The sequence below is a fragment of the Oenanthe melanoleuca genome, chromosome 1 (genome assembly GCF_029582105.1).
Source record: "Oenanthe melanoleuca isolate GR-GAL-2019-014 chromosome 1, OMel1.0, whole genome shotgun sequence".
Taxonomy (NCBI): Eukaryota; Metazoa; Chordata; class Aves; order Passeriformes; family Muscicapidae; genus Oenanthe; species Oenanthe melanoleuca.
Window position 1 is genome coordinate 66919755 of NC_079333.1, and position 15342 is coordinate 66935096.

The 15342-nt window shown below is 38.2% G+C and overlaps 1 long non-coding RNA gene across 1 annotated transcript in view; it reads left to right on the top strand.

Moving 5' to 3' along the window:
• Nucleotides 1–14340, top strand: part of LOC130259161 (uncharacterized) — a 107337-nt gene extending 92997 nt beyond the window's left edge. The window contains exon 4 of the long non-coding RNA XR_008841585.1: nucleotides 14232–14340. This is a non-coding gene — a long non-coding RNA (uncharacterized LOC130259161). The remainder of the gene's footprint in view (nucleotides 1–14231) is intronic.
• The last annotated feature ends 1002 nt before the right edge of the window (nucleotides 14341–15342 follow it).

A 15342-nucleotide genomic window follows, 5' to 3' on the forward strand; every position in this document is an offset into this window, starting at 1 on the left:
TATTCTGATTGTAATTTTTTGTTTATTCTTTTCAATATCCTTACTAATATGACATCTAGTTTTTAAAGCCTGTAATCAGATGTCTATAATCTAAATATTCAATGAATGTATAAATACAGAAATCCTATTCTTTAGTAAGAGACACAATGACTGGCTTAAGAATTGGTAACTCTTTATAAGGACCATAGCAATTGCAGAGTTATTTTATTTCTTAGCATTTGTTACTCCATTTCTCCAGTGTAACAGATTGCATCAAATCTTTAAATCCTGATTTTGACTCATTTTAAATTAAAAAAAGTGAATAAACGATAGGGGATGGGAAGGGCCTAGCATGAAAAGACATAAAAATTTAGAAGTGGAAACCTTTCCAAAAGACTATAAAGTTGCTGACAAGCAGAATATGAAATGTGGATTAAATGGGCCAGACTGCTTGTTCTTTAGTGACCTCTGAAAAAATTAAGTCAGGAAAGTCAGGAATTAAATAGATCTCTGCCCTTGTCAGCTGTCCAAATGGACACTCTTATTGATTCTGTTTAGATCTTTTTGTTTAATGTTCCAATTATCTCCCTTTGCAGCTGCATAAGAAAGACATGAGCTATTTCTACAGTTCTAAATGCATCCACCCAAGGGAATGGTTCCTGGCTCCAAAGTGGTGCAGATTGCATCCACATATCCTGCTTAAGGCTGGATCTTCACAGAACAGATATGCCATGGCCAAACTACAGAGCACTCGGGCCAGCAGCCCCCCGGTCTGCCACAGGGCACTAGAGCAGTTTGATGGTGTTTTGGTGTTTTTGGTTGCTGTTGTTTCGTTTTGTTTTGTTTTGTTTTGTCAGGGAAGGGAGAGGTGGCAACAGTGATTTTAGCTTATAATATCTGATATGATGTGGCACTTCAGACAGGTATATATTATCAGACAAAAATGAAAGTGGATGTTTCATGCTCAGGAATTTTATTTTGGATGTCTGAAGACATCTGACAGTGAAGCAAGTACAGGAGAGACTTTCAGGATAGGACAAGAGGAACAAATGAACCTGGTTTTAGGTTGTGCATCTTGTCTTTTATATATCAATTCCTGAAGAGATATGTTACAACAGCACATGAAGAGAGCTTCCTTTTTGTAGCCTCACACCTGGAACTTAATAGATGTATCTATCAGTCAATTACTTAATTGATTATAATTTATGATTTCTGGTGGCCAAGGCCTTTTGTTGGGCCAGAGAGAATGGGGCTAGGTGATTGTTTTAAGTAATTTCCATTATAGTATTGTCAAAAACCTCTGACTTAGTTTTATTCCAGATAACTAAACTGATCTTTAGCTGCTTCGTCCGTTTAATTGGTCAGCACATTTAGGTTTACAGAAAAAATTTCTTCCTTTAATTAATGGATTATTTTTTTGAGATGTGTTTTATCTGTTCCAATTTTAAGCCACTAAAAGTTAGTGCATATGCTTAAGCAAATTAGATTAGGCTCACATTATAGACAGAAATTACTGTGTTCAAAGGGTAAATAATTTGCCCTAGTCAGATACTCAAATGAAGAAGTCTGTCTAGATGTGCAATTTTACCTACTTTGATTGCCTTGCTCTAATTCTTGTCAGAATTAGACATTTTAGATCACTAAAGATGACATGGCAAGACATCAGACCTTTATCTATTTGTTTATTCATTTGCTTGTTTGCTGTGTTGCATTTTAAAACCAGGTGTTTTTTTACATTCTGCAGAAGAGATATATGAATAATCTAACATTTTAAAAGAGAATATAGAAACTTGTTAAATAAAAAAGGATTACATTATATACATACAGTTTTTTTTCTTTTGCTTTTGCTCCTTTTGGATGGTTTTTGTGGCCTCCTGATCCTTGGAGACATTCCTTTTACTCTCCTTTTTTTTCATAAATTGTTTTAGCAAGGTTCGGATACAATCAAGTTGGCCTTCTCCACTATAATGCTTTGGAGGCAATTTCCTCTTAATTTTAAATTTGTCACCAGGGAAACCTTTTTCTTCCTCTCAGCCAAACAGATGGTTTATATTTTTCATTTTTTATTTTTTCAGTGTTTCCACTAAAAAGGTCAAGATCATCTTTGGAAAAGTGAAGTTCTGCATTTTCTTCCACTATCTAAAAATAAAAGCATATAAATTTTTAAGGTCCTACAGGTTGTTTCTTTTTCTTCTCAACTGTAACTACTCTTAGATGGCTTGGCCCTTGTCATTGTAATACCTGAAATTCTACAAGCCACTAATGAGATTGTCATCTGACCTTGCATGTGAAAGTTCTTGGACAGCCTTGAAAGGAAAGAGTAGATTTTGGACTGATTAAAACTAAACCTTATCTTGAATTCAGGAAAGAAAGCACGAGGTAGATTAAAAGACTTTCTCCAAATTCACTGAAAGTTTAGTCATATGAGCCAATAATAATAGTCTAACAATTTATAACAGTGTATAGAAATATGAATGTATACAGCTGTCCCATTTCACTTGCAGTACATGTTGATTTACTCCTAAAGGGAAATATTTGATGCCCATACAAAATTGCAGTATTGTTGCATGTCTACCAATGTTCTGTAATTTTTTGTTGTTCAAAAGTGAGTTTTATTATCATAATCCATTTTTTTTCTGTCAATCAAAGAGCAATATCAGACAGTATCAGAATTTGTTATTAGCTTACTGATAGAACAATAGGAAATAATGCCAAATTATTCAAGGGGAGGTTTAGACTGGATGTTAGAAAAGGATTTCTTCTCTGAAAGGTTTGTCAAGCTTTGAAACCAGCTGCCAGGGGAAGTGGTTGAGTTTCCATGCCTAGAGGTGCTATGAGTACATGTGGCACTTAGAGACATGGTTTAGTGGTGGACTTGGCATTGCTGTGTTGGACTCCATGATCTTATAGGTCCATTCCAACCTAAACTATTCTGTGATCCTACAATTCCATTCATCTGGTTAATCACACTGTACTTTAGGAATTTGTGTCTTCTTATCACATGCAATCCAGTCATTGTTCCAGGCAAGGCTAGGGATTCACACAAGTATCCGTCTTTGTTTAAGATCTTCAGACTTGTGCTGGCTGGACCACTGGTTTTTTTTCCTGTGCATTCTGTATTCTACCAAACCATCTCTAGCTTAACTAGATTGTTCTTACTGAAGGCTCCTTCATACTGAAGGTTTTTGTTCCTGAAGTTTCTGAGCTATTATCTTTACATTCAGGCACTGAAATGTCTATCTTGAAAATCTGCTGGGCTGTACTGTTCTTTAGTCTATAGGTCTGACTTGGTATATGCATTAAAGAGCTTTGCTTCTGGATTTGTAATTACATGAGCCAGAATACAGTGCTGGGGATTATTTGCTCACTGACCCCAGTGCATTAAGCTCTTTCAATGTTGTTTCCTCCTCAATTATGGCATTTTCCATTTTCATACCCTTCTTTCCATTAGCCCCTTGACTTCGCCTCTATGTGCTACATCATTTGTAGTTACTGAAATCTGCGTCAAAGGTTTTTTTTGGCAGTATCTAAATTAACTTTAATCTTTGCCCCTATACTTGCTGAATTACCACACCACTTCCTCCTTCTTTGTTCTCTTTTTTTATTTTTGTGGCTAAAAATCTTTTTACTGTTTGTTTTAATTTCCTCTGCAAGGTCCAGCTCAGCTTGATAGTTGGCAAGTCTTACTTTTCTCCTACATATTCTGACCTTCAAGACATATCTTTCTATTTAGTCAGTCTGTTCTTGCTGTTCCACATAAACTCCCATCTTACTCCAGTAAATGTTTTTTTTTTTTTTTTGCACTGTTGTGATCAAGGTCAGGAATGGATAAATGGATATCTATTTTCAGCAATATAGCATTTGCCCACAACTCAACAGCTGCAGAGAAACATCACACAGAAGACTTTATTCACTTCTTGGTTACTAAATGATTCTCAGCATGAATGGTCTCAACATTGTTAGGTCTTGTGTCTTTTCCTCTCAAACATTTTCTCTGTATTTGTAGTACATCTATTGGCTTTTAACCTGTGATTTAAAGTAGCTCCAAGATTCTTTTTCAGACAAGCTTTTAAACTTTTAAATCCACTCAACTGTCACTGATTTTCTGACCTTTTCAAGGATTTTCTTATTAAATTAGAAATTGTTGAAAATGCATTTGCTTTTATTTTTCTTTGTAATATAACTTTACCGTGATCATCATCACTTAATTAAGGATATTTTTTTTCTTTTTCCAGTTGTAGATGGGTTTTTATTATGTTCTGGTCATGAAGATATCATTGTTTTTCATGGTTCTGTTGTGTAAAAAATATTTGCATCACATAATTTTTTGTTGGAATATAGTCTTCAATCAATATATATAGTATAGCAACATTGTATTAATTTTCATGCTATATACATATATATATATCTCATTATTAGTAAGAACCTTATTCAAATATGATCCTGTTTTTTCTGAGTAAATGAAGAAACCTCTATCTAGAACTTCTTAGTACCTTTCTGAAATATTTCTTCTTTATGGTGTCAAGACTTTCCTCCATCTTTGTTTTATTAAGGGAAAAAATAAAAACTTTCCATGCTGTTTAGTTCTCTAATAAATCCTTAACAAGATATTTGACTAGATAATATCCCTGAGAATTTATTCACATGTTTGTTACTTTGTCCCATCAGCATGATTTTTATAGTTTCTACCTTTGAAAAATCTACCTTTGAAAAAGCTGCCTCCCATTACAGAAAACACATAAAAGTACACAACACTCACTGGTCCTGCAGGTCCTGCTGCCCTTCCTACTCACCTCTATCTTATAATGGAGAAACCTATGAAACCCTTGTTCTTCCAGTAACCCATGGGCACTGATTTCTTCTGTTTTTAAATGTTCTGAAGATTTAAAAACAATTAGTCTAGAATACAGGTGATATTCCATTTATGACCTTGCATTTTAAGGATTCTTGAACATTCACTTTCCAGAAATTTACTTGTGTAAGACATAAATGGTTTCCAGCTCTTATAGATCTGTTGCTTACTTAAGAAGCAGAAGAGCATGAAACAAATAAACAAAAAAAAAATCACTCTAAACCCAAAAACAATGGTATTTTTATTCCTTCCTTCTCCTGCCTTCTTCTTTCAAATTCAGAATCATCCTCTCAGCCCTAATTAAAATCAAGAAATGATGCTAAAATAATTTTAGTAAACTAAGCATTTAAGCTTTGCAGCAGAACATAACTTTGCAGTATCCTCTCAAAGTCCTACTCTTATTCAATGTGTTATTTTTTTTTGTCATAAAAATGTGAAAAAGAAGAGAAAATAAAACTTAGATTCTATAGCTAGTTTAAAAAGCTGCATATTAAATAGTCTTCACTCAGCAGAACTGCTGTGACAGATACTTGGTGATTTATCTAATGGCTTGAAAATCCCTCTAAAAGAGAGCTCATATCAAAGGTGATGAAAGAAAATGTTAAAAATGTCAGCTTTAGAGTGACCCCTGTTGTTTGTATCTTTCTTAATCAGAGGATTAGTATGTTAGCACAATGCAAATAGATAGATTTTTTTCAGTGAATGGACTGTCTGCAAACTCATTTATGGAACCCTTTAGCAAATTTCAAAACAAGTGATTTATATTTAAAGAGACATTACTTAAAAATTATTCTTTAATTCCATTTCTTCTGTTGTTCTTTAGTCCTACAAATGACATCTGGGATGGTTTTGTATATCCTCATTTTCAAACTGAGATCTTTGACTGTTTTGCAGCAAAGAATTCTCTGCAGGTCTTCCTGTGTGCAGAGACCATGAGTAGATGGTCTCCACTCAACCTTGCTGTGAGTACTTAGCCACCCCATTAGGGATGGCTAGGTCAGAACAGGTCAAGTGCACTGTGAACCACACTGATCTCTAGTATAACTGCATAGACAAACTGTACAGAAAACCTTGCTTTCCTCTGTACTGCCAGGAGTTGGGAAAAGTTGCTGAGGTTTTCATCATCCTTTTTTTTCCTTCCGGGAGATCCCTTGGGCTACTTTACTCTGTCACATAAGAACAGAACAGTCTGGACTTAGGTGAGTCCTAGATTTCTGCCTAAAAGGACTTTGTAAGCACATCCATGCATCTGCATGTCTGATACGTCCTCACATAAAGACTTATGGTAAAATTATTGCTATGAATAAATGTATAGGAAAACTCCTTCTATGCTCCAAAATGATTTTTCTAATATCTCCTGTTTATGTGCATGTGGCATCAACATAGAAATAATGGAAGAAAAAGTCTTAAAAAATGGGAGGACTGAGCTGATATATACATACATGTACACAAGCCTATGGAGAAGCAGAAAATTGAAGACATCAGAAATTATTTTTGAAATTTCTAAAATTTAAATTAATATCTTCCTATCTTAGTAGTTTTTTACTTTGAATGGACTATCTGAAAATGCATTATTTAACATAAAGAAGCAAGTAAAAACAATAACCAGGTAAATTTTAGTGCATTGGTATATCCTTACATACAATCCAGAATCTTTGAAATTGACATCTGTCCACAAAGATTAGAGTGAAAACACTTTATTAAACCATGGTTAAGGTTATGTTATTCAAAAGTTAAAGGTATTCTTTGCATGAGAACTATTCAATGATCCTTTATGCTCATATTGCCAAGAACTACTCAAAATGGCCTTTTTTTTTTTTTTTTTTTTTTTTTCCAAATAACTTAAGAGTTAACCACATCAGAATCAGCAGGATTAAGCTAAATGGTCTTTTGATATCTAATGTGTTATACTTCCAAAGTAATTCACTGGCAGAGACAAATAGTTAAAGTCCAGGAAATTCGCATGCATTCCCAGTGGCAGCAAATCTTCAGGGCAGTGAGCATGGGAAATAAAGAATTCCTATTTGTGTTTCTTCCAGTTTCTTGCCATGTTTCTTCATCCCAGCCAGAACTGCTCTGCTAAAAGATTCCACAGTGGCCAGTGAAAGGATGAATGGAATTTAGTTCTCTTTTGTGAGCTGTGTGAGGAAAGAGAAAGGACACAGTAAAGCTTTTATTGACCCAACTCCAAATCCAGTGTGTCTAACTAGGAAATTGTTCATTCAGATGGAAGCCAAAAAAGTGTCTATGCCTCAATGTGGCTGAGACAGCAAAATCAATTCAGAAAACAACAGATCTGTTTAGTAAGGATTCAAAGGAAGAAAGTGGTACCTAAATCAATAAATAATATGCACAATAAGGCATTTATATGGCAGAATATTTTATTAAAGTGCCAAGAAATAAAAAAATCCATCAGCTGCCACAAATACTGGCTTTCCAGAGGCCAAAAGGCTTATGTGATTTTTAAAATTAAAAACTACTTTAAAGAGTTGAAGGACTTATGAACTTGCTCACTGCTTTCCATGTAGGAATGATTTTGCCATGATTTCTGCCTTGCTTACATTGTAAAGGAGACTTATAAAGCCACAAAATCTCAAAATGTTAAACCCTTTCATATTACTCTTCTAATCACCACCCTGGGAATTTTGCTTCCTACAGCCTTACAGTTCAAGAGCAAAGCACAAGAGTGATGATCAGCTTTATAATATTTGGCTGCATAACTGGTCTTTTAAAATCAAGGCTGTACCTGAATATGCTTCCAGTCCAAACTTTTTCTCATAAAACATCAGTATTAAACATGGAGACTTAAAGTGCTCCATGTACATTTCATTTAGTCAACAATTTATCTATCCATTTTCCTGAGTAATAAAGCAAACTCAGGGTGAAATTATACCTTTTTTAAGTATCTGAGTTAAGGGGATGGGATCCAAGTACTAAAGAGGTATAAAGTCTCCTATTCTTCATGCTTGGTATTACCTGGTTGCTGAGAATTGTAATGCAACTGTTTTCCCATTTTTCAATACTAATTTGTGTAGTAGAGCATGTATTTAGCATACTTAGCCTTCATTTAGGATGTAATTGCAAAATACTTTAGCAGTAATGTGTAAGACACGATGCACATGTTTAGAGAGAAGCATGAAATAGTCCTTGTCAATTAAAGAAAAAATAAGGATAGGGTGGAATGATGAATTTTGCTCATTTTTTTCCCTTAGATCAGTATCAATATCTTCATTTTCTCATATGCCTTCTTATCTGTGCTCCTGCACTGCTCCCCATCTGTGGCAGAGATGATCTTTGGAATTTCCACATCTTCCAACAAAGTTATTTGTTCCCAGAACTCCACTTTTTCCTCCACTCTTTCTTTCCACTTTTATAATCATAAATTACCTCCGATTTCTCTGATGCTGCCTCGTGGAAGTGGTGGACTCTGATTCATATTGGACTGAACACCAAGTTATTTTGAAAGCAAGAAGAGGGGACTGTTGAAACCAGGAAAACTTCATTCAACAGATGGCAGCAGTTCTAACAATCTATTCAAAATACCTAGTGGGATAGATTTGCAGCGGTGACCACAGAGCAGATAATTTTGATTGTAATCATGCAACACATAAGCACAACCAGGGTATCAGACACAGCCAGCATGGGTTTAGGAAAGGCAGATCCTACTTGGCCAACCTGATCTACTTTTGTGACCAGATGAACACCTATGATGGGCATGACCTGAATGAGGCAAAGGCTGTGGATGTTGTGCACCTGGATTTCAGCCTTTGGCACTGTCTCCCACAGCACACTCCTGGAAAAGCTGCAGCCCGTGGCTTGGGCAGGAGCACTCTGTGTTAGGTTGAGAACTGGCTGGATGGCCTGGCCCAGGGAGTGGTCAATGCTGCTGCATCCAGCTGGGATCAGTCACCAGTGGTGTCCCTCAGAGGTCTGTGCTCTATTTAGTATCTTTATTGGTGGTCTGGATAAGGAAATTGAGTGTACCCTCAGTAAGTTTTCAGACAACATTAGGCTGTGTGGGAGTGTTGGTCTGCTAGAGGATAGGAAGGCTCTGCTGAGGAATCTGGACAAGCTGGATGCAGGTCAAGGTTAATGGTCTGAAGTTCAATAAGGTGAAGTGTCGGGTCCTGCACTGGGGTCACAACAGCCTCAGCACTGCTACAGGCTTAGGGAAGAGTGTCTGGAAAACTGCCTGTCAGGGAAGGACCTGAGGGTGGTTGGCAGTGGCTGAACATGAGCCAGTGTGTGCCCAGGTGGTGAAAAAGGCCAGTGGCATCCTGGCCTGTATCAGCAATAGCATGGCCAGCAGGGCCAGGGCAGTGATTGTCCCTCTGTACTCAGCATTGGGGAGGTGACTCCTCGAGTACTTTCTCCAGTTCCTGGTCCCTCAGCTCAGGAAAGTTGCTGGAGTGAGTCCAGAGAAGGGCCACAAAGCTGGTGGAGAGTCTGGAGGACAAGCCCCATGAGGAGAGGATGGGTGAGCTGGGGACATCCAGCCTGGAGAAAAGGAGGCTCGAGGGTGACCTTATCACTGTCTAAAACTGCCTGAAAGGACAGTGTCACAAGAAGCCTCTTCTCCCAGGCAGCTAGTGACAGGACAATAGGAAATGGCCTCAAGCTGTGCCAGGGAAAGTTCAGGCCAAACATCAAGAAGAATTTCTTCACTGGAAGGGTCATTAAGCTTTGGAAAATACTGTCCAGGAAAGTGGTGGAGTCACCATCCCTGGAAGTGTTCAAGAAATGACAGGATGTAACACTTCAGTGTTATAGTTTAGTTGGCATGGTTGGCATGGTTGACATGACCATGGAGATATTTTCCAACCTCTATGAGCTTATGACTCTATGATAGAAATGTTAATTTTGAGAATGTATTAATCCTGGATAAGCCTCACACATATTTTTTCTACTTCCAGTGTTATCATTTAATTTGAATAACCTTTCTTTCTCATGGATGTTTACTTACCAATGGATTTATATGGGGCAATAATATCTCTACCCAACTTTTGTTTAGCTGGACTAAAAGAACCTGCTTTATTGTTATCTAATCTTGGACAAAAGCCTTTTCTAGTCATGCCTTCTGTCCTTCTTTGAACCTCTTCTGATTTGAAATCCTCTTCTTTTAGATAGGTGAATGAAACTTTACACAGCAGTATCATTCCAGGCTCTTGGCATTTATGCTTCTCTGTCTTTACAGGAAATTGTTTATTAATACAGCCCACAACCACATCCACTTAATCTGCAGCAAATGCACAACAGTAATACACATAGACAAGCTTCAGTTACCTGCCGATCAGAAATCTGATTTCTTCTGAGTTTACATATCAGCAATAATTGTCACAATGGATCACTACTTATTTTTGAAATGCATCTGTCCCTGGGAGGAAAACTCTTTTAAAGAGAACAATAACCTTATACAATTCTTTTGAATAAGAAACAAAATTATCCAGTAAAACTTTGAGTGTTTAGCAGGAAGCACAGAGCAGTTGTTTTTTTTTTTTTTTTGTAGCTTCATTGCAATGACTTAAATCAAACCTAGCCATGAAGCTGAAATTCTGCAATGCATTGCCTAAAAAAAATCCAACTCAAATTCATTGTATTTATCCAGATATGCAAGGCAGGCCCTCAGTTTCCATGTAACTAAAAATGAGGATAGAGAGCATCTAAGATACTCTCTAAGATACTAAGAAATACAACAGGATAAAATATTATGTGAGAGAAGGGAAGGGAAGTTTCAGGGAAGGGAAGGGAAGGGAAGTTTCAGAGAAGTTTCAGGTAACGGAAGTTTCAGGGAAGGGAAGTTTCAGGGAAGGGAAGGGCAGGGAAGTTTCAGGGAAGTTTCAGGGAAGTTTCAGGGAAGGGAAGTTTCAGGGAAGTTTCAGGGAAGTTTCAGGGAAGTTTCAGGGAAGTTTCAGGGAAGGGAAGGGAAGGGAAGTTTCAGGGAAGTTTCAGGGAAGGGAAGTTTCAGGGAAGTTTCAGGGAAGTTTCAGGGAAGTTTCAGGGAAGGGAAGGGAAGTTTCAGGGAAGTTTCAGGGAAGTTTCAGGGAAGGGAAGTTTCAGGGAAGGGAAGTTTCAGGGAAGGGAAGTTTCAGGGAAGTGGAAGGGAAGGGAAGTTTCAGGGAAGTTTCAGGGAAGGGAAGGGAAGGGAAGGGAAGGGAAGTTTCAGGGAAGGGAAGTTTCAGGGAAGTTTCAGGGAAGTTTCAGGGAAGTTTCAGGGAAGTTTCAGGGAAGTTTCAGGGAAGGGAAGGGAAGTTTCAGGGAAGTTTCAGGGAAGGGAAGGGAAGTTTCAGGGAAGGGAAGTTTCAGGGAAGGGAAGTTTCAGGGAAGGGAAGGGAAGGGAAGTTTCAGGGAAGGGAAGTTTCAGGGAAGGGAAGGGAAGTTTCAGGGAAGGGAAGTTTCAGGGAAGGGAAGTTTCAGGGAAGGGAAGTTTCAGGGAAGGGAAGTTTCAGGGAAGGGAAGGGAAGGGAAGGGAAGGGAAGTTTCAGGGAAGGGAAGTTTCAGGGAAGGGAAGTTTCAGGGAAGGGAAGGGAAGGGAAGTTTCAGGGAAGGGAAGTTTCAGGGAAGGGAAGTTTCAGGGAAGGGAAGTTTCAGGGAAGGGAAGGGAAGGGAAGGGAAGGGAAGGGAAGGGAAGGGAAGGGAAGGGAAGGGAAGGGAAGGGAAGGGAAGGGAAGGGAAGGGAAGGGAAGGGAAGGGAAGGGAAGGGAAGGGAAGGGAAGGGAAGGGAAGGGAAGGGAAGGGAAGGGAAGGGAAGGGAAGGGAAGGGAAGGGAAGGGAAGGGAAGGGAAGGGAAGGGAAGGGAAGGGAAGGGAAGGGAAGGGAAGGGAAGTTTCAGGGAAGGGAAGGGAAGGGAAGGGAAGGGAAGGGAAGGGAAGGGAAGGGAAGGGAAGGGAAGGGAAGGGAAGGGAAGGGAAGGGAAGTTTCAGGGAAGGGAAGTTTCAGGGAAGGGAAGGGAAGGGAAGTTTCAGGGAAGGGAAGTTTCAGGGAAGGGAAGTTTCAGGGAAGGGAAGTTTCAGGGAAGGGAAGGGAAGGGAAGGGAAGTTTCAGGGAAGGGAAGGGAAGGGAAGGGAAGGGAAGGGAAGGGAAGGGAAGGGAAGGGAAGGGAAGGGAAGGGAAGGGAAGGGAAGGGAAGGGAAGGGAAGGGAAGGGAAGGGAAGGGAAGGGAAGGGAAGGGAAGGGAAGGGAAGGGAAGGGAAGGGAAGGGAAGGGAAGGGAAGGGAAGGGAAGGGAAGGGAAGGGAAGGGAAGGGAAGGGAAGGGAAGGGAAGGGAAGGGAAGGGAAGGGAAGGGAAGGGAAGGGAAGGGAAGGGAAGGGAAGGGAAGGGAAGGGAAGGGAAGGGAAGGGAAGGGAAGGGAAGGGAAGGGAAGGGAAGGGAAGGGAAGGGAAGGGAAGGGAAGGGAAGGGAAGGGAAGGGAAGGGAAGGGAAGGGAAGGGAAGGGAAGGGAAGGGAAGGGAAGGGAAGGGAAGGGAAGGGAAGGGAAGGGAAGGGAAGGGAAGGGAAGGGGCCCATGGTGTGCATGTATACAAAAGGTGTATGCTTGTAACATACTGCAGGGTACTTTATTTCACAATACTCTCTGAAATAACTGATGTTCTCATAGCTGTTGATTTCCTCATTATACGATTCAAACTTTCATTCCATTCAGTAATTACTTCTTCAGTACTTACTTGTTTTACCAATCTTCTGTCATCACTATTGTCACTTTATTTACTTTATTCACTTTAGTTTTTGTAATATCTATGTAATAATGTAATAATATAATAATACATCAGATATATGCTAAAACCTTCAATTTTCTCTTAGTATAAAAGGATTTTCAAATGCCTCATGATTTGCATGACAGAAGGAAATTTGTGTCTCTTATGTCTCTCCTGTGGTCATTAATAGTTCCTTCCTCTTTTTCCAGCCTGTGCTTTTTGCTCTATGTTCTTCTAGATTTTGCATTTTGCGGTTTGACAGAGATGAAGGCAGCATCTTCTGTTAGAGGAATGCATTTTTGTAAAAAAACTTGGTATATTTTGCATAAAGAGAAGTGTGTGCAATTCAGCTTATGGTAAAAGGTGTAAAACCTTTTACACCAGAGGTTAGTGTTTACATCTAGTATCACAGCTGGTGTCACAGTTTATATCACTTCTTAGTTCCTTAGGCATGCTTAAATTTAACAAACTGCCTATAAATATAATTCATGATCTTATTTTAGTTTTTCTTGTCCTCCATTTCTATCAAAGTCTCAATTTTCTCATATCTAGTAGAAAAAAATAGTGGATAGATGAAATGCTGTAGTGAGTGAAGCAGACGTTCCTGCCTGGCTGGACACAGTTCCTTCCCATTTCCACAGTGGATGTTGGATAGCTATGGGTTAGTATACAGGCTGCCCTGTCTGTACTATTTGTAAGCTATGCCACTGTGACCTCTACTGTCTGACACCATCCATCTCTGATTTTCCAGCTGCACAAAGTTGTTTTGGCTGCCCTATATTTGTGTCATACACCTCGATGGATGGGAGCATTAGAGACTAAAGAGCAGATCTCAAATCCTGCACATCAGATAGAACACTCCCTTGATTGTCATCACTTACTCTGTTGCAAGGCACATATATCTTCTGTTTCATCCTTCTGTAAATGTTTTCAGATCCCTTTCTCCCCTTTTCTGTCAATTCCTTTCAATTGATCATTTGAGGAACTGGTTTATGCTGCTGTTTCTCTCAGACATGATTGCTTTTTTTTCTGACCCATGTGACTGACACAAAGGAAAGTGTTTTGTCATCATATATACCAAAGGTGGACCATAAAAAAAAAGGCTGAAATGTAATCTTATTATGTAAACTTGCTCAAACATCATCTTCTTCCACTAATAATGATGAGATTAATGTTATTCAAGCAAGGAAAATAATTTTTTTAACTTCATAAGACTTCATCTTTACAATGTATTAACTGTATTGGATTTTAAGAAAAACTTTGCAATTAAATAAAGAGAGTTTTTTGGACACTAACTTCTGTTTTTTCATTATGTGAAATATCATCAATTACAATTTTGGGGTGAATTTTCACGTTTGGGGTTTTTTTTGTTCCTTTTTAAATTTTTTATTAAGGGAGGCTTTTAAAATACCTCTCCTAAGGGAAATAAACAAGGTCTTTGTCAATTCATGGCAAAATAATATGAGCTTAAGCTTTACTGAATAACTATTTTGGAATGCCTGAATTCAGTTGAGCAGTATCTTCACAGAAAGTTTGGTGTAATTATTTAATTAATGGAAATTAAGTATTGCAGCACTGAAGGGTTTGAATAGGTGTTGAAGAACACTGTGGGTTAGCCCCATGGCTTGGCTGCAGCTCAGGGTAATTCACATATTTGAATAATGAAATGGTGAATTTTCATTGCTTGTCTCTCTTTTCCTTTTTTCAGCTTTGTAACATGATGGAACCAAAGAAATCTCTCTTGTGCCAGACAGTAAGAACCTAGGTTGCTGGGACAACACGTCAACTGCAAAAAAACCTTAAAATAAAGGTGGCACATTTCCAAGTCAACATTTTTTGGCATTTGGGGTTTTTTTTTTCCACATTTTCATAGAAAAGACACTGGCAAAAATGGTTTGTGGGAGGTTTTGTAATCAATAAACCTGTTGTTTGTGAAGGATTATGAATCAGAAATTAATGCTAAAGCAGGTGAAAAATGCACACCAGCATTTCTCAATTTTAAAAATATGAAAATCTCTAGAAGAAGTACAGAAAAGTTTTAAAAGCCCTATTTAGAAAGCATCTGCTTAGCTAAGAATTGGTTGCTAGGATTTACAGAGATTGTCACAAAGTTGTTCCCAAATCTGCTTCACTGAAATGCTAACTGGGTGAAAAACATGTTCTTAATGTTAAATGGACTGCATAGGATTGAGCTGCACACTTGCCATTGAATCAAATGAGACCTGTGTAGTTAAATTTGAGTTTTGTCTCTTGGAAATACTCATTGTGCATCACGAGTACAGCAATGTTTCAAGTATAGAAGAAGAAAAACCCATGGTTTTTAGTAACAAAAATGTGACTCAGCAAAAACAAAGCACAAAAAAAAAAACCGCTGAAAAGAAACCCCAGAAAACCCTCCCCAAAACAACAATTAAAAAAATCAAATAATAAAAAAACCCCCAAAACAACAGAACAAAACCACACCAAACTCCCAGAAACTATCTCATCCCAGAAACTCTGTAGTACCTCAAAATTTGTGAACCTCCTTTTGTTCCATAAGAACAAAAAATTATATTAACAGTAATGATACTATGGTAACTGAAGAAAATAAAGCTGGAAGAAAATAAAGCCCATTATGCTGAGGTGTTGACCAACTTTCATTTCTTCATATCAAAATTGATCTACTAGAGACATTGTGAAGTTGTTAGAGAAGTAGATCTTTCTTGGATTGCAACACAACACAATGTTAGTGACTTTTTTGGGTCTGATAAAGATCCCAAGACTGTATTCAAAGATGTATCCTTTTTAATTTAAATGCCTCTCTCTTTGTTCAGTGTTGG